Here is a 25,534-nt window from a genome sequence, read left to right as displayed (position 1 = left end):
TACGATTTGTACTTCCGGAAATATTCCCATTAAAGAAAGACATAGTAAAAAAAAAATTGTTTATATGATAAAAAAATAAATTGTTTATTAATTATTTATTAATTTATGAAAATTTATAAATCAGAATCGTAATATAAATTCTTTTTTCTAGCAAAATACGATGAATCAAGTTCGTATGAATTTGTTTAAAACATATTGTTTATAACAAATTGTTAATTAATTATTAACAATACGTTAAAAAATAGAGAAAATTTTGCCCTTTAAAATGGTATTTGAATCGAGTTTCTATGATATTTAGTTTCCGAGATATTTCTATTTAAAAAGAAAAGGTTTACGTTGACCTACTGACCTATATAATTTCATTCATTTTGACCCAGTGACACACTGACCTATATAAATTCCAAGAATTTACGGGGCCTTACTATTACTACTCTACTATTACTACGAACAGCTGTAGTATACAAGTTATGAATGAAAATCTTTCGAAGACGATATCTCCGGAACGAAAAATCGTAGAGACTTGAAACAAACACCGTTTTCAAGCATAATTTATGCTTTATTTATTTAACTATAGCAACAATATCGGTATAATAAAATCGATTTTGTTAATAATTTTTGAATTTGAAAATTTTCTTTTCTTTTCGTAACAGCGACCTAATTATAATGAAATCATTTAAATTTTTATTATAATCCTATAAATTTTATCTTGTTTATTTAAAACAAACAATAAAATAATTTATTAATAATTAATAATATGCAAAATTGAAGGGACGAGAATTTGAAAGACATTTTTTTTCGTAACTTACTACTACTATTTTTTATTACATTTAAGTCACATCTCTATATGATTTATTAACAATATTTCAATTAAAATATTTTCTAAATTAATAATACTTTTTTATAAAAAATATCAAGTTACATCGATCAATGCGATCAAAAGCATATAACTCAATATATATATATATATATACATAAAAAAAAAAGTATTACACAATTGACCTTTATATATCCTTTACGTAACCACCTACAAAAAATGATTACTACCATATACACATATACACATACATACATATATACACATACACATAAAATACATAGTATATTTATAGCACAGTATTGAATAACATATTGATTAACAATTATCAACATTTAAACTTATAAAATCTATAAAATACAAATACACAGATACATATTTAAATAAAAATATATCGAGAGAGAGTTATCCAAACGAAATGAACAATTCTCGACGTCTCTAATTTTATTTAGAGACTAGTCAAGATTGCACATTCACTTTCAATAATCGGAGGTCCTGGAAAAGGGCAAAGTGGAGTCGACGTCGTTGTCACTTGGCTCTGCTCCAGAAAGAAATAAAAGGATGCAACTATATCCGTATGTGTATGTATGCGTAGGCGTATGTATGTACCTATTTGTACTTACGTATGTATGTGTGCCTATGTATGTCTTTCTAACTCGTCCTCCCTCGCATAGGATGAAAAAGAGAAAAGCTTCACCGCAAAGATTCTCTCTCTTTCTCTCTCTCTCTCTCTCTCTCTCTCTCTCTCTCTCTCTCGGTCTCTCTCTATCTTTCTCTCTCTTATTCACTTTTATACGATGTAAGTTCTACGCCAATGCGGAATAGATCCTATTCGAGCTTTTCGAAGTCCCACCCTTTGTGCTAGCACCATCGTCGGAAGCCACTAAGCGAAAGCATTTCCATATTTTTTGGATGAACGCGAATGCAATCTGAAAAGGGATCCATATCTCTTTCTCTTTCTCTTTCTCTTTCTCTTTCTCTTTCTCTTTCTCTTTCTCTTTCTCTTTCTCTTTCTCTTTCTCTTTCTCTGTCTTTCTCTCTTCTTTTTGCATCTCCGCTAGCTCAAAACAAATTTATACGTCGACTTTACGTATTATCATTTCTCAAATCTAAAAGACGACTTAATGGAATGGAATGTAAGCAAATATTGCAAACTATTCATTTTATATCCTCTAGTTCAAGATCAAATTTTATAAATAATCGTTATTATTTTTATCAATTGTTATTCGAATCAAAAGGAAATTTCGATGTGAACGGAAATGATCCCTTTTAATGTTTATATAGATTTAATGTGTTTTTCGAAGAATTAAATTTATATCGTTGTTAAAAGTTATCTAAACCTTTTTTTAATAATTTCTAATAATTTCTTTTTTACTCGAATATCCAACAACTCAAAAATTGTTCGAAGGAAATCAAATTATTATTCATTTCGATATAAATGTTTAAATAAATCGATGAATCTCTTGAAACGTTCCAATGTAAAATTTTCTCGAAACTTTTCTATGCAACTTTTTAACAGATATATATATATATATATATAATCTGAATTTAATTATATATCCGTTGTAAAAAAAAAAAAAAGAAAGAAAAAGAAAAAAATAAAGATTATGAATAATCGTCAAAATCGTTTAACACGATAAGATAAGAATGAAAATCTCATATCGTGTACCATAGTATAATATTCATAGTTTTGTTAATCGATATTTCAATATGTATATATCGTGCTTGATCATGACGTGATCTCTCCGACGATTCGCGAGGCAATTAAATGTGATTAATGAACAGGACGATGGGAACTTGACGATCCGGAAGCCGTTTGTTGGGGACACACACGGATGATTGATTCCCTTCTATGAGATCGTGCTTTGCTATTTTAGTTATATATAATAATTCATCATTTCCATTACACTAATCGCCTCGTTAGAATTTTCTACCTAGGAACTTTGACGTCTGATTTTTATTTTCTCATTTTTTTCGATAAGTCAATTCACTTATATATGCATTCCTCAGAGTGACACGTTAATTAAACCGGCTAATTAAGATAAATCGTTATATAACAAAGAGATGATACATTAATAATTATGCATTAACAAATCGTTCTTTCATTCATAACATTTTGTTACATATATTTTTCGTATTAGAAAGTATTATTTACTTAACGCTGTTTCCGTTCAAATGAAAAGTTACTCGAACAAAATTAGAACATTCTCGTTTAATTAAAATACAACGTTCTTATATTTTATTATATTATTTTTATGAAGTGTTGCGTAAGCTTTCGTTGTCGTACAATTATTATATAAATTAAATAAAATTAGCAGAAAAGGTCTATTTATGATCTTAATTAAAATATTATGATATAATAGTAAAAAGAAAATAGGAAAGATTAGGTTAATTAACTTGTAAGTAAAAAAAAAAAAAAAAAAAAAAAAAAAACGAAAAAAAAGAAAGAAAAAGAAAAGAAAAGAAAATATATTTCGTCGATTTTCATTAGAAAATTGTTGATTATTATATATCTAATGATTTTCTTTGTTCCTTTGAAATTTCCATTCGTTCGTATAATTTCGTTTCAACATTTATCCATCGAATAAAACATTTACATGGAATTCGAAGACTTCGATTGAACGAGAACGTTGCTAACTACAGAGAACTTCTGTTCGAGGACAATTTGCAAATCTCTGGTGGCGTGACATTGAAAATCATTGCGACGATTCTCTCTCTCTCTCTCTCTATTTTTTTTTCATTGTGAGAGAGAAAGAGGAAAGGAAAAAGAAAGAAAAAGAGAGAAAATGGTTGAATTCGCAGTTACAACAAAAAGTGACTAGCTTTTCGAAGAGAAAGACAGAGAGAGAGAGAGAGAGACAGAGTCGGTTATCGACTTTTACTTCGTGTCTCGCGTATCACAGAAGCATCAGAAAAGAGAGAGAAAGAGAGAGTATGTATACGTACATATGTGTGCGAGAGAGAAATAGCTTTTCACCGCGAATAGCCACCACCTCCGCGCTTATCTCGCGTATAACCGCGACTGAGCTCTGCGCCAATGCGGAATATTCAGTTTCGCGTAAGAGAGAACAGTGCACGATGCTAACCGTAGATATCCCAAGTTCAAAAGGATTTTCTCGCCTTAATTAGACGTTAATTGAAGCATTTCGACAGAGATATACAAAGATAAAGAGAAAGAGAGAGAGTAGACAAACAATTTCATATAAGCAATCAAACGGACAGACATACTTACAAATATTCTGATAGATAGATAAGTAACTTGACAAACAAACGGATAAACTAACGAACAAATAGAAATACTGACAAGCATATTGACCGACATGCAAATAGATTGACAGATAGACTTTTACAGATAAATTAGCGAGTATACAGGTAGATAAACGAATAGGTAAACTGTTCGACAGATCTATAGATCGACAGAATTGGCAAACAGACAGATAAACTGACCAATTGACAGTCAGATAACTAAACTAACAAATTTACAGACAGACTTGTAAATTGTCAAACTGCCAGACGGACAAAGAAATTTGACGAACGAACAGATAAATTGATTAGCTAACAGATATATAAATAAACTAACAAACTGACAGACTTGTAAACTAAGAAATTGGACGAATAAAGAGATAAATTAATGTACTAACAGATATATAACTCAACTAACAAACTGACATACTGACAGACTTGTAAACTAACAAATTGACAAACTGACAGACGGATAGGCAAACAAGTCGACAAACAAACTGATCGACGGACGGGCAAAGAAAAAGTAATGTAGACAAACAGTCAAAATTGACAAACTGACGGATAAACTGATAAGCAAATTGTTGAATTGATAGACAAATTGGCGAATTGACAGATAGATTGCTATATAACAACAAATAGAAACTGACATATTGATTGATAAATTATCCTAATAACTATTTTCAGACTCGTTATTCCTGGTATAGAATATAGGTATTTTATATATAAATACATGCTTTCTCTCTTTATCTATTTCCTTTCGCAAGGTTAATCACTTCCTCGTAGTTCGCTGTTATATTTAGCTCTTATCAATAGCGATATAATGTATGCGCGTTATTTTAGATCGTCCTTCCTCCATAAAAGTTCACGTTGATTGAGGGTACTTTATGTAACTCATCTACATACTTATATACACGTATATTCATATTCACGTAATATCTACTTTATGCTGAAATATTATACGAGATATAACATTTTTTTTTTTAATAATTATTATTGTTATTATTATTATTACATTCAAGGGAGGAACACATAAGAATTCAATTCTTAATTATTTATTTTAAATATGATTTAAACGAAGGTTCAATTAAATCACAGTCTATTTCGATCAAGATTTTATTTTGTCAATATTTCTTTCTTTTTTAATAAATACAGTGTATCTTTGTTCAATATTTTTGATTGTAAAATAATACAAAGAATATTGATGATTCTGTACTTTTAATTTTTAAGCTTGGTCATTGTTCTAAATAAAACGTCGAAAACACATTTTTATTATAACAATGTTAACCAAATATGTATTTTTGTTTCATCGAACGAAATGAAATCTAATGTTATTGAAAATAGATTTTTTCTTTTCTTTAATTAGAAAAAAAATATCTAAAAAATATTTCAATATTCTTTTTGTTACGAAATATATAAGAAACATTGATAATTCAATTCATTCGATTTAATAAATTTTCTCTCACCCATTCCATACACAAATATGTGATATATTATTATAAAAAGAAAAAGAAAAAGAATACAAAATATTTTTTCAATTTTTCTTTCACGACGAAATATCCAAAGAACATTAATAATTCAATCCATTTGATTTAATAAATTTTCCACCACATCCAATGCATAAATGTGTCATATATTACTGCAAAAAAAAAAAGAAAAGAAAAAGAAAAGAAAAAGAATATCAAATATTTTTTCAATATTTTCTCATGACGAAATATACAAAGAACATTAATAATTCAATCCATTTGATTTAATAAATCCCACCTCTTCTCAGCTTTACATACACAAATATATGATATATTATTACAAAAAGAAAGAGAAAAAGAAAATGAAAAACTCGCACGATATATATAGCATCTCTACCATCCCTTTAGAATTTTTTACAATGATACTACTCGAAACGAGCAAATAGATTAAAAAAAAAAACAGTGACAATAAAGAATATAACAATAATAAAGATTATGAATGTTTCATCAATAATAATAATATCACTTGGAAGGCGCAAATGATCGCGATTCGCTTAGGATTACGAAAAGAGCTTGATATAGGCCCTCGAAGGACGATGGATTATCTACGGAACGTTTTTATACGCCCACGAGTCGACCTTTACTGTGTCGACGTTTATTGCGAATCTTACAGCACCGAATATAATGCCTCTTGGCTGTGCCTTCTTCTACTATGAGAATTAAATGGCTGACTTCGTTCCTGCATAAAAAGACAAGGCTCACCTCGAACTTGTCCGTTTTACCTCCTTTTCATCGACAATGAAGCTATCTTCGATTTATTCGAATAAAAGGAGAAAAAAGAAAAAGATAAAAAGAAAAGAAAAAAAAAAAAAAGAAAGAAAAAGCTGACGAAATACTTTTTCAATCTTTTTATTAAGATATATTAAACGTTTTTTTTTTCAAGATAAAATCTCAGGTATACTTTGATCCGTGTATATCATTTGCAATATTATATAATTTTGAATTTACATCGACAAATTTCTATTTGTAATTATACATTGTATTGTGTTTGTATAAGAACTTAAAATCTCTTTCACTTAATCAGAAATTAACGTTTGTTATTATAAGTTTATTGTATATAAATTATTATAAACACGTAACTTCATTACTATTGTTATTATTATTATCATTAATATTATTATTGTTATTATTATTTGTAAGTCTGTATTTAAAAAATATTAATAATTTATATATCGTGCTCTGTATCGTATATTACAAACTAATTTTAAACTAAAATCAGAAGTTGAGCTTAACGAGATATTGTCGTATTTAAAAGTAGAAAAAAGAAAAGGAAAGAAAAGAAAAAGAAAGGGATCTAAAGAGGCAAAAATTTTAAAAATAATTTTCATATTAAAATTAATCATAAAAGTTGAGATACATATGTAATTCGAGATACGCCAGCCGATGTCTCTGGTAAATTCTGTTTTTCCTTCTTCTCTCTTTTTTTTCTTTTTTTATTTCTTATTGTTCTCCTTTTTTCTCTATCAGTCGATCGATCGATGACGACGTGTCCGTTATAATAAAAAAGAAAAAAAAAAAGAGAGAGGAAAGAACCATCGTTCGAATTTCGCGCCACAGCTTGCTACCTGACATGCATAACACGAAGAATGTAGTAGAGTGAGAAAAGCAGAAATAGAGAGAGATAGAGACAGAGACAGAGACAGAGATAGGACATAGACAAAGATAGAGAGAGAGAGAGAGAGAGAGAGATAGATAGAGAAGGATAAAGATAGAGATAGGGAGAGAGAGAGAGAAATAGAAATAGAGATAGAGATAGAGATAGAGATAGAGATACAGAGAGATAGAGATAGAGATGGAGACAGACAGATTGACAGACAGGACAGGAACGAGATCAAATTCATTCGCGCGTTGGTGCGAGAGTGTTGAGAGAACAAAGACAAGGAGATGAACGACGAATACGGGCGCGAAAATGAAGAGACGCGAAGAGACAAAATGGAAGACACGGAGAACACGAACGTAAAATGAAAGAAAGGAGATGGAACGAGAGAGTCAAAGAGTTAGAGTTAAGTGAAAGAGAGAGAGAGAGAGAGAGAGAGAGAGAGAGGGAGGGAGAAGATAAAAGAGATCGAAGGTCCGACCTACTTTTCCACACGCTTTGGGATCACCACTAGTTCACATTATTCCAAGATATTGAAGTTGGTCTTCGAGCTATGCTCTCCATCGCTACTCCCCACCCCTGTCAACCCTCTCACCCTCACCCTCTTCATTCCATTTCTTCGAAGAAATAAACTTTCTTCTTAAACTTTTCTTTCTTTTCTCTCTTTCTCTTTCTCTCTCTTTCTATGTACGTCTGTCCGTCTTTCTCTTTCTGTTTTCTTTTTTGCATATCTTATATAGAGATTAAAGAAAGAAATATTTCTTTGTGATAAACCGCAGAATATTTATTCTTTACTTTTATGCGAGTTTGAAGATAAAAACAATAAGAATAAAAAAAAGAAAAATTAAGAATGACAAATATAGTATGATATTATCTTGCAAATATTTCTCTAGCCTTTCCCTCCTCCTCCTCCTCCTCCTCCTCCTCTTTCTCCTTCTCCTTCTCTTTCTCTTTCTCTCTCATTCTCCGTTCCTTTTCATCTCGATTTTGCTCGTTTCTGCAGTACGATTAAAGAAAGATATTTTTCTTCCGTGAGAAAATCATAGAATATTTATTCTTTTCCTTACGGTTGGCCAAAGGATAAAAATAAGGGAAAAGAAAAGAAAAGGATGTAAACGGTATAAATATTGTCTTGCAAATATTTCCTTAACCCCACCCTTACAACACGTCACCACTCATCCCTTCACTCTCTCTCTCTCTCTCTCTCTCTCTCTCTCTCTCTCTCCTGAATGGTTTTTAGTACGATTATAGGAACAAACGTTCCTTTGTAATAAATCGCAGAATATTTCTTCTTCTTCTTTTCTTTTTTCTTCATATATGCTAAAAGATAAAATTGGAGAAAGAGAAAAGAAAAAAGGACGAGGATAGTATGAGATTATCTTGAAAATATTTGTCTCTCTCTCTCTCTCTCTCTCTCTATTTCGTTATTTTTCTGGAGACCATTAACTCCCTCTAATTTAACTTAATTTAAAAATCTTCAATTTTAAAATATTCATATACCTGTGCGTTTCAAACTTCATTTCATTCTTTTTTTTTCACTTCAAACTTAATTCGTAATTTATATCGAAATATTAATATTTCCTAAATACAAGTTACAACTAAACATAGCGCAATTGCATCGTAAGTTTTATATTATGTATAACATTTTTTGGATTTTAACCATATGAAAAAAGAAAAAGAAAAAAAAAACAAACAAAAAATTGAGTCATAAAGCATTCATAGCAACTTTATTATTCTTTATTACCCATCGACCAAAAATTCCAAAAGATTGTACGAGGACGATTTAGAATGATTTAGGAAAATGGTTTAGAAAAAAAAATGTATACATATATATATATATATATATATATATATATATATATATATATATACAAGAGCATAGAGACACTTTTATCCACTGTATCTCATAGAAAGTGTTCATAACCCATACCATTAGGATCACCCTTTACATTTATATGATTTCTCAGTCAAATAAAAAAAAAATAACACAAAAAAGAAGAAGGAGAAGAAGAAAGAAAAATAAGAAAGAAAGAAAAGAGATGGAGAATCTTTCTTTGTTCAATGGTAATATTGTAATTCATATAATTTTAGGATCGCATCGCTATCGTTCCAAACGATATTCCATAAAATAAAAATGCGAGCGAAGGAGAAGAAAATAAAAGGTATAAAAAGGAAAGGAAAAGAAAAAAAGAAAGAAGGAAAGAAAGAACGAAAGAAAAATCGAAAGAAAGAAAGAAAAAGGATAGAAAGTATATTGTGAAGAAAGAAAAAGGAAAAAAAAAATGTCATCGACTTGGTCACGATAGAGTAAAGGATAAAAAAATAAAGGAAGAAAGAAAAGGAAAAGAAATGAAAAAGATGGAAAGTATATTCTAAAAAAAAAACAAAACAAAATCAAAAAGAAAAAAAAAGAAAAGAAAGAAAGAGAAATAGAAAAGGGAGAAGAAAAAGAGACTTGGTCATCGACTTGGTCACGATCTAAGTCGCGCGAATATTACCGAATAAAAAGAATACTTTGGGGGAGAAAATCACGAATTCCTTTCACGTACGTCCCTGGTTGATCTTCGTAAGGGGTTTGGATAGGGTGAGACATCGAAGGTAGAAATGGAGGGACACAGGGAGGAAAAGAGAAAAAGAGAAAAAAAGAAAAAAGAAAAAGAAAAAAGGGTGCTGCGGTTCGCGTGTTACGGATGATGTTTCCTTTTTATGAGATCTTTACAAGCACAAATACAACCCTTATATAAAAAATTCTTTTCCTTTTCCAACATTCGTCACTTTGCTTCTCTCTCTCTCTCTCTCTCTCTCTCTCTCTCTCTCTCTCTCTTCTTTTTTCTACATTGAGCTTTTCACCCTTTTAATTTATTATCTCTTTCTTTTCCATTCTTTGTCTTTCTCTCTCTTTCTCTCTTTATTTCTTATTCTTTTTCTCTTATCAGAATATAATTTTCTATCAATCCTATTTTCATTATCTTCTTCTTATTAGATTTTGTTATACTTCGAATACAGGTCATCCCGTTCTCTTGTTCATTCTTTATTTTTCTTTTTCTCTATGTTTCTCTGATCAAGTTTCTTTCTTACGTATAGATATAAACGAAGTCCTTTCGATTCGATTCGGAATTGTATCGTGAGATTGTAAGTCGCTTCATTCGCAATTTCTACTCCCTCTTTGATTTGGCACACGATACCATGGGACAGAAAGACCGAGTACAAAGACATCGAATAGGAATGAAACTGGATTGATAGTAGATGAGAATGAAAGCCCTTATATTGATTACGTTTACGTTGACATTGTCATAATGTTTGCTATGTGTAAAACAGACAGAGACAGAAACAAATAGATAATTTTCTTCTTAATTTTTCTGTAATTTTCAATGTGTGTATGCGTATACACATATACATAGTGTTAACAAAAAAAAAAAACAAATTTATATTTATATGGTATATAGGTACATCATACTGATTGTAAGTAAAAAAAACTTGTATAGTGTGTCTTATCTATTATATAAGTATGGAATGGTATCTTTTTGAACACCTTGTATGTATATATGTATATATGTATGCGTGTATAATAAAACTTCAGAGGGTTGCAAGGGTATACGCCATGAATTCTCATGGTAGCTATTTCGATGATCAAAAATTCATTCAATAGATAAAGATTTTTTTCCGATTTTTTTTTTAAATTAATATTTCCTTTAGGAAGCGAAAATCACTTCTAAAAAATAAATAATTTTCATAACTCGAGCAAAAGTCCCTTTTCAGGATCTAAATTAAAAAAGAAAAAAGAAAAAAGAATTTATACACATATAAAATATACGTGAATATTTTCCCTTTACAACTTTCTTTTTTTCCATTCTTTCAAACTTTATTTCTACAAATATCGAATTGTAATAATTAATCTTTTCATAATTCAGAATCAACAAAGTGTCCGTGAGTAAAAAATGTTTCGATATTTTCGTATAATAGATCGAAAAATTACAAGTTTCGTATGGTGGGGAGGCCATTAAACAAATGACGTATTGCGCATGCGCGAAAATCTACTTATCGTTCGTCTCTTTGTTAAGTCTGCCATTTTGAATTAATTCGTGATACCGATCGGAGAGGAGCTTCGTCGTCTCGTCAATTACAGGTAATTAGTATATTTTTTCCCATAGTACACGCTTACTTTATATACCAATCGATCGTCAAAAACGTTATTTCTATGGGTAAACGTTAGCGAGGTCTTTTATCCTTTCGTTTAAAAGATATCCACGAAAATAAAATCGGCTTCACGGCGTCCCTCAGTAAACGATTTTCACATCAAATTTGTAGCTATGTCGATAATTTTCTCGTCCATTAAAGACATTATAATTAATAATCTTTCATTAATTAGTCGAATTCGATTGTATTTCTTATATATTTCTTATATTCATATATATATACGTAGCATGTAAGTACGCATATATATATATATATATACACATACGTACGTATGTAGATGTATACGAATATCTCTCTTACGAACACATACACATTTCGATACGTCCTTCGTACATACATTTTTATATACGCATTACGAATTAATTCTACTTTACTATAATATCGATCGAATATTTTTCATGTTACTAAGAAATCTAATAAATCTACGCAGTATACGTTAGAAGGAATAATATCAACATAACCATACTACACGTACATTTCGTCTCTTTTTACAGTCTGTCTCTTTTTATGTATATACGTATAAGCAAGATTCTTAATAGAAAGAGGGGGAAAGAGATAACATAAGAATATAAATAACAATTTAAAAGTTTCCTTCAACAATTCTAAAAGCATTCTATACCAACGAAAAAGCAGTTGAGCGTGATAAAGCGGTGTGTATATATACGTATATGTGTGAATGTTTTGTATATGTTGTACTTTTCGAAGAAGTTAAGAAGTATCCGCAAAAGCACGTGTAAACAATCAAAAGACGATTGAGAGCTCGTCCTTGACACGACTTTTCCTATTCGTCCCTACTAACGCATTACGCAGTTTCGTTCCAACAAGCAGTCCTTCCGAACGTGTTCAGACTTACTCGTACTTCGTTAATTTTGGTACAGCTTTTCATTTAAATTATATATGTGTGTGTATTTATATATATATATATATACATGTTTTATAAACTTGATTTAATAATTTATGGTTATTAATCCTATTTTATATTAATCCTATTTTATATCATATTAAACTTTAATGTATATATATATATATATAGTGTTTATATATTGAATACGCAGATCATATTTACACATTATATGTATAAATGCACAGATTTATATACATAGGTTGATACTATTAATCTTATTCTATATTAATAATATTCTTCAAGTTTGCTTGGTTATTATTCGTCATATTAGACTAATTCATTGATTTTGATAGATTCGATAGAAACTATCTTGTTATAATCTGATGTAGTTTGTATACAGTATATAGATATAAATTTATCGTTAAGAAATTTTGATTAAATTACAGCTAATATATTAATTTTGATTAATTGCTGATATGAATCCTAATTAAGTGAATTTACATTAGTGTAAATACACTTAATCTTATTCTGTATTGATAATATTCTTGAGATTTGCTTGATAATTATTCATCGTATGCGACTAATCTGTTGACTTTGGTAGATTCGATAACAACTATAATGTATTTTCTGCTGCTACTCGTATACCATGTATAGGAGTAAATTTATCTTTAAGAAATATTAATTTCAACAATATGAAAGATTAGATATTAATTCTAACGAACTGCATATTGAATAGATAAAGCACATATACATTTTATGTATATACATAATATATATATAGATTCATCAGTTTAGATATATTTATATAATACATTGAATTTTATTTTATATTACAAATATTCTTCAATTTTATCTAGTTTTCATCTGATCTATCAAATTGGATATATTCGATAGCAATTATCATGTACTTTCTTTTGCTGCTCTTCGTATACAGCATATACGAGTAACTTTACATTTAAGAAATCTCAATTAAACTTCAACCAATAAATAACTAAATATCAATTTTAGTAAACTATCTATTGTGTTATATGATTTGATGTGCTTTATTATAATTTTATTATGTATTTATACGTTGTATTATATCCAAAGTTTTTACTATAGAACATTTTCTATTCCTTTTAATAAATTTAGAAAAAGAACTTCATATGCAGTAACCTCTATATAATGAGATTCTGTATAATATATATTTTAATATTTAATATATACTTTGCATGATATAAGATACGTACTGCTTGGTCGATGCTAGATGTTTGATGCATCAGAAAATTTTTTGAGACACTTTTATATTGAATTGAAATAATATTAAGAAGCATAGAGAACAATAAAAAATATACTATAAATAAAAATAGTATAAAATTTCAAGATATATTTCATTTAATCGTTTAATTAATATCACAAATAATATAATTGCAATATTATTATTCCTAATCTAGTTTTATTTTAATGTAATATCTATTTTTATTTATAGATATCCACGCAATTAGTATACTTCTGTAAACTAAATATAGGTAAAAAGATTGCTTATTACAGCTTGATTTAATCATTTTTATTTAACAGATGTACTTCAGTTGTCGATCGCGCGCAATGCGATCTTAGAGTCTAGTGTTTGTGCGAAATAGTTTCAATACTTTGCAACCGAATACGTTGCATTAAAAATAAAATAAAATCGCGAAATTAGAGTCAGTGTTGTTCACCTGTAACTTTATCGACGAACGTAAAGCTTCGTTCGGATGTAACAACATGTAAATATTTCTTTTCAAATCTAATCATTACTTTTCATCTTCAACATTTAATCATTACTTTCATTTACAAATTCAAATCATATTTTCATTCATTTTCATCATTTCATCTTTGATATATATAAGCGTATAATGAACTTTTTCTTCATTTTAAGTTTTTCATTCATTCAATCATTTTTATTCGTCAAACATATTTTTTAATATGGAGCATATAATAAATTTTTTTGTGACTTTTTTAAATTATAGATTAGTCAACGATTCATCGATCCAAATGGATTCAACGATCGCTTTAGAGGAACGAGTGTTTTGGTGCCATCGTAGAACTTCTTAAGTAGTAAGTCAAAAATTTAGAATTTTAAAAAAATAAGTAGCGTAAAGAAAGAAAAAAAAAACACGTGATGTTATCTACGTTACATTCATTGTTTCGCATTTAATATATTTAATCGTGATCTATTCCGATATATCGATATATAAACAAATGAGAATGAAAAGACAAATCATTTATGATTTTGATCATAACAATGATCATGACCTTGTTTTTTTCATTAAAACAAGTAATTAATGAAACAATCGTTCATTTCTTTTTTATATAATATGAAATATTTCAATAAATTTATTATGAAATAAAAGTTTCGATATAGTTATTGAGATTTGAAAGAAAATAATTATAATAATATTTTATAATAATAATAATAATAATAATAATATAAATATATATTTGTATAATTTATATATCATTATAATAATATGTAATATATAATAATAAAAAATTTTCTTTTTATTAAATATATATTATTATAAAATATATAATATGATGAATAATATATAAATGCATACAAGAATATTTGATAATAATAATTATATATAAGATATATAAAATAATAATAAAAAATATATATATATTTTATCTAAATCTTTGGCTCATGTTAACATAATATTATCACGAGTCGATCTATGATCAAATAGCCTCTATGCGGTAAATAATGTCAATACAGCTTTACCACGAGTTGTGAAATCGCTAATACGATGGCAATCATCATCATCATCGTCATCATTATCATATCATCATCATATTATAAAGATTCTAATTATTCTGATTAAAAATCTATAATACTCGACAGAATGATAGAATTTAGTATCTGTTAGTATCTGTTAAAACAAGCAATAACGATAAAATAAATTTGTAAGAATAAAATGGAATAATACATTTGATATTATCGTTCTCTTTTAAATTTTATTTATATTGCATTACTATTTCATATAAATATTCGAAATAGATAATCCTAAAATTGTGAAGTAACGTTAGTATACTTTTTATAATTTAATAGATAAAAAAGTGTATTATATATAAATAATGTAACATGTCCCTGAAACGCTTCATTTAATCGTATATTTCACGTTAATATAAACGCGATGAAATAAGATATGTGTAATCTATCGATTAAATATAAATCTGATATCTTTATGGATATGATTATGATGGTATACAATATTATGTATGTATTTTACAATACGTTGCAAGGCGTAGCATATTTTTGCTCTTTTTATTTATTTATTTATTTTTTATTTTTTAACACGACTGAAATTAATTCTTAATTATTATGAAATATTCGCGTGCGTTATATATTTGCGATTGTATTAAACAATTGATTAAACAATTAACAATTAACGATTAGTAATTTAACATTTTCTGTTCGAAATTATGTCAAGCAATAAAATCAAGTTGTAGTGGAACATTCGGACAAGAAAAAGACATTTAAATAAACAATAAGATAATTTTGTAATGGAGCAAAATAAAAGAAAGATAAACAAATTAGTCAATATTTAATCTTTAAAAGATTAAATTATTTCTATTGCATTTTAGATAATAAGAGGATATATATTATAATATTATTTATTCTCTTTATCAATTAATAATTAATGAGATACATTATCTTCATATGATGTATGTAGGCTATAGTTCTATAACGTATAATCATATATATATATATATAAAACATATAGCATTTTATTTTTAATTTCAACATAATATATATTTAAAAAAAAAATACATATATATATATATATGTTATATATCTGTGTTAGTTTAAAAATAGAATTCTATAAAAATAGAGTTTAATAAAAAATGATTAGACGAAGAATTCTTTTAGCTCGCGTTTATCGGATAGGTCGATATCAAAGAAATTTTATAAACTAATCTCATCTAATCTCGATTAATTAAAAAAAATGTGTGATTCGATTAGCGATTGATTTTGTTTCTTTTCTTTTCTTTTTTTTTTTTCTTTTTTTCTCTTTCAAATTATGATAATTATTATTGTACATATAATAGTAATTACTTTATGTAATTGATTCTATAGTAATCGATATTAATAACAGAGTCTTAGCTCGCGGGTGCAGTTCTGTATGCAACTACCTCCGAGCGATGGGAAATCAATATTACTTGCGATGTATATATATGTATAATAAATGTAAATAACGCAAGTTTCATCGAGTTAATAGCCGTATTTAAATTCAATCAAAATTTATCATATTCTCTGATGATTTTTTTTCTGTTCTTCTATATTGTCCATTTACTCGTATCTCCGATAATATATGGCAATCATCGTCATCGTCGTCGTCATTATTATCATTATTATTATAAAGATTCTAATGATTAGTAAAGATTTTAATGAATAATTTTAATGAATAATTAAAATTAATTAATTAGATAATTAATAAAGATTCTAATGATTAATTTTATAATGGAGATGTAGGTAGATTATTTTAATATTTACTGCGTTCATTATTATATCTGTTTTGGAATTATATAATTATAATGCAATATAATATTCTTTTATTAATATATATATATATAAAATTCTTTAAAGAATTAATATAATAATAATTCTTTTAAAAAATTATATATATATTTAAACACACACACACATATGATTCTTTTTTTGTTCGAATAATTTTTGTTAAACTATTTTCGTTTTGTTTTCTTTTTTTCTTTTTTTTTTTAAAGGTCATGTCTAAGGTTGTGTGAGATTAAAAAGTTACTTTGAGAGTAATGTTTGCAAAAGTTTGCTTGGAGATTAGTGACGACAAGACAAAAAGAGAAAGACTGATAAGTTGTCTCAACAATTGCAAGTCTTGATTCATATCTTACGTAGAAATAACTATATATACTTATATACTTATATAATACTTTCCACATTTTTTTTTTCTCTTTAAAGATATTATTTTCTTTGGAAAAATCGTATTTAAAAATAGAACGTTTCGAAATTCTGAAAAAATAACCTCGTATAAAAAAAAAAAGAAAAGAAAAAAGAAAGAAAAAATCTTTATCTTTCGAACGAAATCTCGATCATCAAAAATTGCGATATATAGTTATTTTTTTAACGTTATTTATTTTAAACGATTTTATACACGAGTTGCCTTTTTATATTGCCCGCTATTTTCGACTTGATATTCATACGTATCCCGCTGTTATTTTGTAAATATGTTATTCGATTATTTATATTTACGTACATAGTATGTTTGTATTTACTACACAAACATACACACTGATACGATGAACCGAGAAAAAAGAGATAGGATTTTCTTCAATTTTTATTTCATTTTTCTTTTTTTTTTTTCTACTGAAATCGCACACATTTCGTGCGACATTCATTGAATAGTCTTAAAAAAATTATATTTTATATATACGATACAGAATTTTTTATATATATAATAATTTAATTACTTGAAATATTTCCTTTAAAAAAAAATACACATATTTGATAAAGGAATTGTTAAGAAAGCGTTTAACATTCTTGAAGTTAATTTATTCGATCAGAATATATATATATATATTTTTTTTTCAATTAAATTTAAATAATTTCATTTCGAAACATTAATACGAACTTTTGACTGTGATTAAACTAATTGAATTTCGAATTTACTTAAGAAAGAAAATACGACTTAATATTTTTTTACTACCTAATGTTTACATTATTATATTTCATTATTATATAAAAATCAAAAAAAAAAAAAGAGAAAGAGAGAGAAAGAGTGGGTGAGAATATTAATTTCATTCATATTAATATCGGTTAAACTTGGAAGAAAGCTGAAAGAGATGGCCAAGTTTTTTTGATAACAAACGAACGAGAGAAAATTGAGAATGAGTGAGAGAGGAGAAGGAGAGAGAAAGAGAGAGAAAGATTGAATGAAAGAAAGACCTTCAAAAATACAGGATTGTCCGTGCCAAATTTAACTGGGCAGTTGCCAAATACGTTTTCATATACGAGATTCGTAATATACTTGAAAAATTTTATTGACCGTAGTTTGCGTACACTACGAAACTTACGTGATACAAAGAAATTATTTTAATTGAATATCTTAGTTATCTTACTGGATTATCTTAGCTAGTTTATATTGTCATAAGAAAAGAAGAAAAAAAATTTATATATATATATATTTCTACGTAAAAAATTAAACAGATCTTAGGCTAGATATAAAAAAGTTTTCAAAATTATTTAGACACTGTTTTCTTAAAAGAATACAAGAAGAAGAAGAAGAAGAAAAGGAAAAATACTAAAAGCTTTTTTTCTAATCTCGAGAGAAATAATAATTTCATCGAATTGATATGCGTTTAAATATATTCGAAGTAGAATAATAAAAAGAAAAAAAAAGTACAGACAGAAGAAATATTTTATCATTAAAATATTAATCAAAGTGTATCGAATCAATATATGAATCAATTAATTCGTAATCGACTGCATTCAATTATAATGAATCCTATGATGAATATTAGTTAATCATAGTTATAAATTAAATGATCGAGAATGAGTAAATTTTAATTGCATTGAGTGAATCTGATGTTAATGGAGTTAACCTCTTCTTACATTAGTCTACTAAGTAAGCTTTTAGATCCGTTGAAAGGATTTATACAAGAAGTAAAAGAAGATATATATATATAAATAATATATATATATATATAGATAGAAATATAGATAGAGATAGAGATAGAGATAGAGATAGAGATAGAGATAGAGATAGAGATAGAGATAGAGAGAAACCTTTTAGAAGCCCTTCAAAGTCGGTGTCAAGTTTAACGGCGTAGCTGCCAAAGCGTTCAGCCAAGTTGTAAAAATTGGCTTCCAGTACGATGACCTTAACCTTCACTCGTGTTAACTCTGTTTTTCTTTTTTTCGTACACCCACAAACACACATACAAATACAAATATATACATAACACAACACACATATACATACAAGCATATAGTTGGCACTCGATCTTTCTTTTTCTCCATAGCAACCATTTCGCATCGACATTGGAGTCTATGTATATACAAAAAAACGCGCGATGGCCGACATCACTTTCTCGTTCAAATTTATTGTTATTACTTTCGAAGGCTATCTCTTTTTCTTTTTCTTTCTTTCTCTCTCTCTCTCTCTCTCTCTTTCTTTCTTTCTTTCTTTCTTTCTTTTTCTGACTGTATTTTTTTCCGTCTGAATCGGTGACCGTGTCTATCCGTAATTTTATTTTGTTTTTTGTTTTGTTACTTTCTTTTTTATTTATCTTTATTTTCTTTCTTTTTTTTTTCTTTTTTCCTTTTTGCTTTTATCGGATCTACGATCTACGTTGGGATAACAGAGTGGACTCGTCTACAATTATACTTTGATGATATAAATTTGTTGAGAGGACGGATTCGAATTTCGATGTTCGACGATAAGCTGACCCTTTAAACCTATGAGTGCATATTGCATTTTAAATCATCAATTGTTTAGTGTCTCTTTTTTTTTCTTTTTTTTTTTTTGTGGAAACAATCAAGTATATGAGAGGAGAATCTGATACGTTGAATATTTATAATAATTGAAAATGTTATATTTATTTCTTAATGGCAATGACTTATTTTATTTTATATTTATTTATTTATATATATATATATATATATTATTCGATTTTTTAAATTAAATATAACAAGGAAATTTAATATGTCGAATATGTGTATCAATAACTTGATATTAAAAATTAAATTTAATTATTTCTTTCGCGTGACCAATGAATTTTAACATTTTAAATTATCGATTTCATGATTTTGTACTCTCTTTTATTTTTTATAAATGATTACAATCTAATAGGAATATCTGATAGGTCGAATATTTATAATAAAATTCAATATTAAAACATAAATTTAATTATTCCTTTTGCATGGTCAACGAGTATGTTTTACATTTTTTTTTTTTTTATAAACAATCTTACTTATGATATCACTAAAAGAATTCGATACGGTTAATATAATATTTATAAATTAATAATTTGAACACACATATATGTGATAGAGGATATCTTTTAAAGATTAGCAATTCTGCATTTATTTTTAACATCCTAGTTTAGATATACCATTTCATTTTCTTTCGCTAAAATGCAAATAACTTCAAGCGAGAATTGTAGAAGTAATTGTAAGAATGCGAAAAAGAGAGAGAGAGAGAGAGAGAGAGAGAGAGAGAGAGAGAGAGAGAGAGAGAGAGAGAGAGAGAGAGAGAGAGAGATAGAGAGAAGAGTATTAAGAGGATCAACGTCTTGAAGTTTCGTGGTTGAAAATGAAGAAGCAGAGAGAAATCTTGCTATGCAAATACACGCATTTCGAGGAGACGTACCATTACTATATAAGAAAGTTACTAGCTAAATTTTCGTTTGCTATTAAAAAAAAAAAAGAAAAAAAAAGAGGAAAAAAGAAAGAAAGTCATCTGCATATTTCATGATCTTAAGAAGATCTCGATTTATTCTTGGTGAGAGATTTAAAACGATTCGGACATCTACTTCCTTGGTCATTAATTTTCACTTAGCGTTGATATGCCAAAATTACTCGAGAGCGAACGGTTTAGCTCGTAATTTTAACTGATATCACCCTACTCGTTCCTGACTTTCGTAATTTTAGAAGGAGAGAGAGAGAGAGAGAGAGAGAGTGAAAGAAACATCTCTCGTCAAATTCTTCGAGATTTACGACTTTTAATTAACGACTTTCGGGGATTTTTGAGAAGGTTTAATGTGACGATCAAAAGAACGTTTGGAGATTTCTTAATTTAACAAAGAACTTAATTCGATCCTCCTATTATTTCAATTTTCATAAAAAAAAAAAAAGAAAGGAAGAAAAGACTGTTCGTGTTCATTGTATCATTATTAAAATTTCATATCTTTTTGATTTTGAAATGAATAATAAGAAGAAATTTAATCGAAATTTGCATTTTAAAAATATCATATATATATATTTTTTTTTTTGTGTTTAATTATATTAACGTTATTTCACGTGTTAGACGTGAATTATTATCTCATAATCAGTATATTCCCTTTATATTTGAAAGGATTAATATAGCAATAAGAATTTAGTAAAAAATTTGTTACTTATATAGTAACGTTATTACTGTATCTATTATCTTATTAATTTTATCGTTATATTTTTATATCGAATCAAAATAATACCTATGCTAGATAAAATCTTTTTTCTTTTTCTTTTTTAGTACTAATTACATATACAAATGTGTTATAATACTTTAGGGAATTTCGTTTTATGATACTTCGCGAAATAGTTCGTTCCTTCGCTTGTATAAATAGAAAAAAAAAAAATAGAAAAATTGCACACGAATTTCGTATGAAAAATTTCGTACGAATTCAAATTCGTTCCCGATGACTTTTCTAATGCACGTGTGAAAATCTTTCTGAAATCGTTAAAGGAAAAAAAATTTTTTGAGATGAACAAGTATCTATCTACTCGATCAAAAAAAAAAAAACAATCTTTTTTTTTTTTTAATCGAACCTGTCTGTTCTTCCCCAGACGGGGTATCTAATGTCGACGATGTAAAATATTAAGCGAAACCACTCAAGCGTCATTAGATAAGTATACGATGGCCGAGAAGAAGCAAGTAAGCGCCGGTAAAAATAGAACCGCGAATATCTCCATTGAAAGGACTTGAGAAATGAAATACCTTTGTCCTCGTTCTTGTAAAAAAAAAAAAAAAGAAGAAGAAAAGAAAAGAAGGAAAAAAAAATAAATGATACGGAAAGATAAGAAAACTTTGACGTTAGAATGATTCCTATACATCTTCGACACGTCAAAGTAACAGCTGATTTGACAAATTTTAAACGAATATCGCCATCGTTCTCGTTACTTCCTTTCTTATTTTTTTCCTTTCTTTTTTCTTCCTAATTTTTGATTTTCTTTCATTAATAATCAATTATTAATTCGTAATCGGTACAGTTATTATCAAACGATGATACGTACTCGTAAAATTATTTCGTGAAATATATAAGTAATGATTTGAAATTGATAATCAGATTACATTTAATGTTCGAGTTGCTTTGTTTGTTTCTTTTTTGTTTTTTTCTTTATCAAAGAGGTTCCTTATCAAGACGATAAAATAACACGAATGAAAGTGAGAAAGTAACAGTAGCAAAGAGAATCTGGGTTATGCCTTTATGACTCGAAAAAGCGAGTCAGCTTGAATGCATCTATCTATGTATGTATTGTATGTATGTACGTATGTAGATACGTAGGTACGTATGTACGTACGTACGTAGATACGTAGGTATGTAAGATGGAACACGACAACAATGGTCGGTCTATCTGCATGTGATACATCGTTCTCGTTAATGCAACTCAGTGTATATACATATGTACATATAAACGTATATAATCCGGCTTTAAGCCTCTCACGGCCCGTTATTCATTCAGTATCGCTTGGTGACCCTTTAACAGTGACTTTTACCGAAACGATCGGGTGAATAGTTTGTACGAAACAGAGAGAGAGAGAGAGAGAGAGAGAGAGAACAATGCAAATCTTTCGTTAGCAAACGTATTGTATATACACGCCATAGCTATGTACTAGTCTATAAATCAAAAAGGTTATGCTACAAATGTTATTTCGAGAGATTTATAAATGTTCTGATACGATAAATGACTATCTCTAATGTTTGAACAAAAAAAAAACTTTTAAGAATGAAAAAAAAAATAAAAAAGATATAAAGGAGAAAATATTTCGAAAAATATCGAATATTCGATTGGATTTTTATTTCGTTTTTCTTTTTCTTTTCCTGTTTCTTTTCTTTTCTTTTTTCTTTTCTTTTTTTTCTTTTCTATTTTCGTATTTATGTCCGAAAAAAAAAATATTTGTATGTTTTTTTATACTACGTTTATTCGTTCGTAATAATTTATTTGAAATAATACGAAAAGCTCTCTTTGTAGGTGTTATTTAAAGAATAAAGAAAAATGAAGAGAAAAAGGAGAAAATATTTCGAGAAATTCGTTGGAATATTTTCATTTATTTATTCTTTCAGATTTATCTCGAGTTCGTATAGTTTATAATATTTCAATTGGTTACATTCTTTATATATTTATTTATAACGTAATCAATTTGTGATAATTCATTCCTAGATAATATTAACAATATATTTTAAATGAAAAATAAAGAAAAATTTACTACAATCATATCCAATTATTTACTTGAAATTGAAAATAAAAAAAAAAACGTTTAGCCTTCGATTTTTTATTTGATCTTTTGTAAAAAGTGAAATTCATTTTTCTTGCAGGTATTCTTCTTGAAAAAAAAAAAAAGAATATATATATATACGTTCGAATGTTCGTAGGAAAAGAAATAAAAATGAAAAAGAAAGAAAGAAAAAAAAACAGAGAAACAAACAAAGAAGAAACAAAGTAGATATTTTTGGAAATTCCTGCGATAAGTTTAATTGAAATTCGAATTTGAAGAACGTATTTACGTATCATAGATCATAGGTCGAAACAGCCTACGTGGCTTTGTAAATTCCAGAGAGAAACGTTACAAAATACTGGCATACATCTCCAATTTCAACGATCTAGGATAACATCTGTTTCATTGAAAATAGAACGTCCAAAATGGCGAACGTCCAACTTCATGGAAAAACGTTGGACGTAAGTACAAACGGATACAAGTTTCTACTTTCTTTCGTCTTTCAAATCGAACTTCTTATCAACTTCTTTCAACAGAGTATATCCTCTCTTTCCTATACTTTTCATGTTTCTTTTTCTTTTTCTTTCTTTTTTTTTTTCTATAGCAAAATTCGAAATTGCCGAACTTTCAGTTTCCACAAATTCGAAAAAGAGCGAGAACTCAACTCTTATTTTATTTTTACACGTGTTACAACGCGTTTCATTTTAATCGTAACTCGATCGACGAAATTCTTGCTCCAATTAATATCGTCAAAGAGATATGCATTCCTTATTACTTGAAAAATTATGATATTTTTATATAACAATGAGAATTTGAATATTTTAAACAATTTCGAAACACGCTTGTGGAAATATATAAAAGGCAATATTCATCCAACGATCTTTCAATCGTTTCAATTACCATTATTCTTTAATTATTTCTTTTTTTTCTTTTTTTGGTTTTAAGAGATTTTATGAATTAATAATTGTTTAAAATGCATGAATATATGGAACGAAATATTCTTTATTTTCGTTCTTCTTTTTTAAAATTCAATCAATGTCAGATGAATATTAAATGAATAAATAAATAAATAAATAAATAAGATATAACAACAACAACGATGAAAAATTTTAATCGAACAAATCTGTTAATTTGTATCTAAATTTTAAATTATAATTTTAGATATATACAAATATTACAAAAATAAAAAGAAAGAAAAGGAAAAGAAAAAGTATTTGTAAAATATCAGATCAGATTTTCTTATTGAAAGAACACAAGTAAACAGTTAGTATACGAAGTTTGCGTTAAGATAATAGAATAAATAGAGATCAACAATAAAATAACAAGGAACGTAACTACAGAACTCGAGAATTTGAATATAGATTATACCACTGACTGTTAATTTATCCTAACTTGAAGTAACTTCATCACAAATTGATGAACATTCAATATGCAGCGACTTGTTTTCTTCATAAATATGGACAATTCATTCATATATATATATATATATATATATATATATATATATATATTCTGTAAAATTATAGGAAATATTACTTACTAATTACATTCTAACAATCAAAATGATTTATCAGAATCATCATCGTCATCATCGTTATCATCATATTTTTCTTCTTCTAATTTCTAAATTAATTTATTTCGTTATAGAAGAAAATGAAAAAGAAAAAGAAAAAGGAAAAACAAACGAAATTTATATTAAAATAATAATTTATAAGAAACATATCGGTTAATAATATCGTTACATTTATTTATATAAATCAATTAAACTTGCAATGATATCTCTGTAACTCGATAAATTGAGTATTACTCGATTTTAACGTGTTAGTAAGAGGGAGAGAGAGATAGAAAGAGAGAGAGAGAGAGAGAGAGAGTACTCGAGCTATGCTACTCGAACGAGCAAGTAATAATGGCTCTAATCGATACGTCAACAATATATCCACGAAGGTTCTACCTTTTAACATTACGTAGGTTTTCTCTTCGTTACATTAACATACATGAAAGATAAACTTTAGTGGTTTTGTGCATTTACATTCGTCTGTGATAATGTTTCAATCAAGTTTCTTTTTTAGTATTATTATTATGATTATTATTAAGAAATGTTCAAAATATTTTTCATTTCGTTTTTTC

General features: G+C 27.5%; 1 protein-coding gene and 1 long non-coding RNA gene across 7 annotated transcripts in view; one reads left to right on the top strand and one right to left on the bottom strand.

The window, feature by feature from the left end:
- LOC127067626 (uncharacterized) overlaps positions 1–14,287 on the top strand; it is a 101,256-nt gene extending 86,969 nt beyond the window's left edge. For both annotated transcript variants that reach the window (XR_007782686.1, XR_007782687.1), the window contains exons 2-3: positions 13,776–13,960; positions 14,204–14,287. This is a non-coding gene — a long non-coding RNA (uncharacterized LOC127067626). The remainder of the gene's footprint in view (positions 1–13,775; positions 13,961–14,203) is intronic.
- The window catches only part of LOC127067615 (octopamine receptor beta-3R-like), a 128,968-nt gene that overhangs the window by 77,271 nt on the left and 26,163 nt on the right, over positions 1–25,534 (bottom strand). The window lies entirely within an intron of this gene.

The sequence above is a fragment of the Vespula vulgaris genome, chromosome 11, assembly GCF_905475345.1.
Source record: "Vespula vulgaris chromosome 11, iyVesVulg1.1, whole genome shotgun sequence".
Lineage (NCBI taxonomy): Eukaryota > Metazoa > Arthropoda > Insecta > Hymenoptera > Vespidae > Vespula > Vespula vulgaris.
Note: the sequence above shows the minus strand (reverse complement) of the source record. Positions and strands in the feature narration are given on the sequence as shown.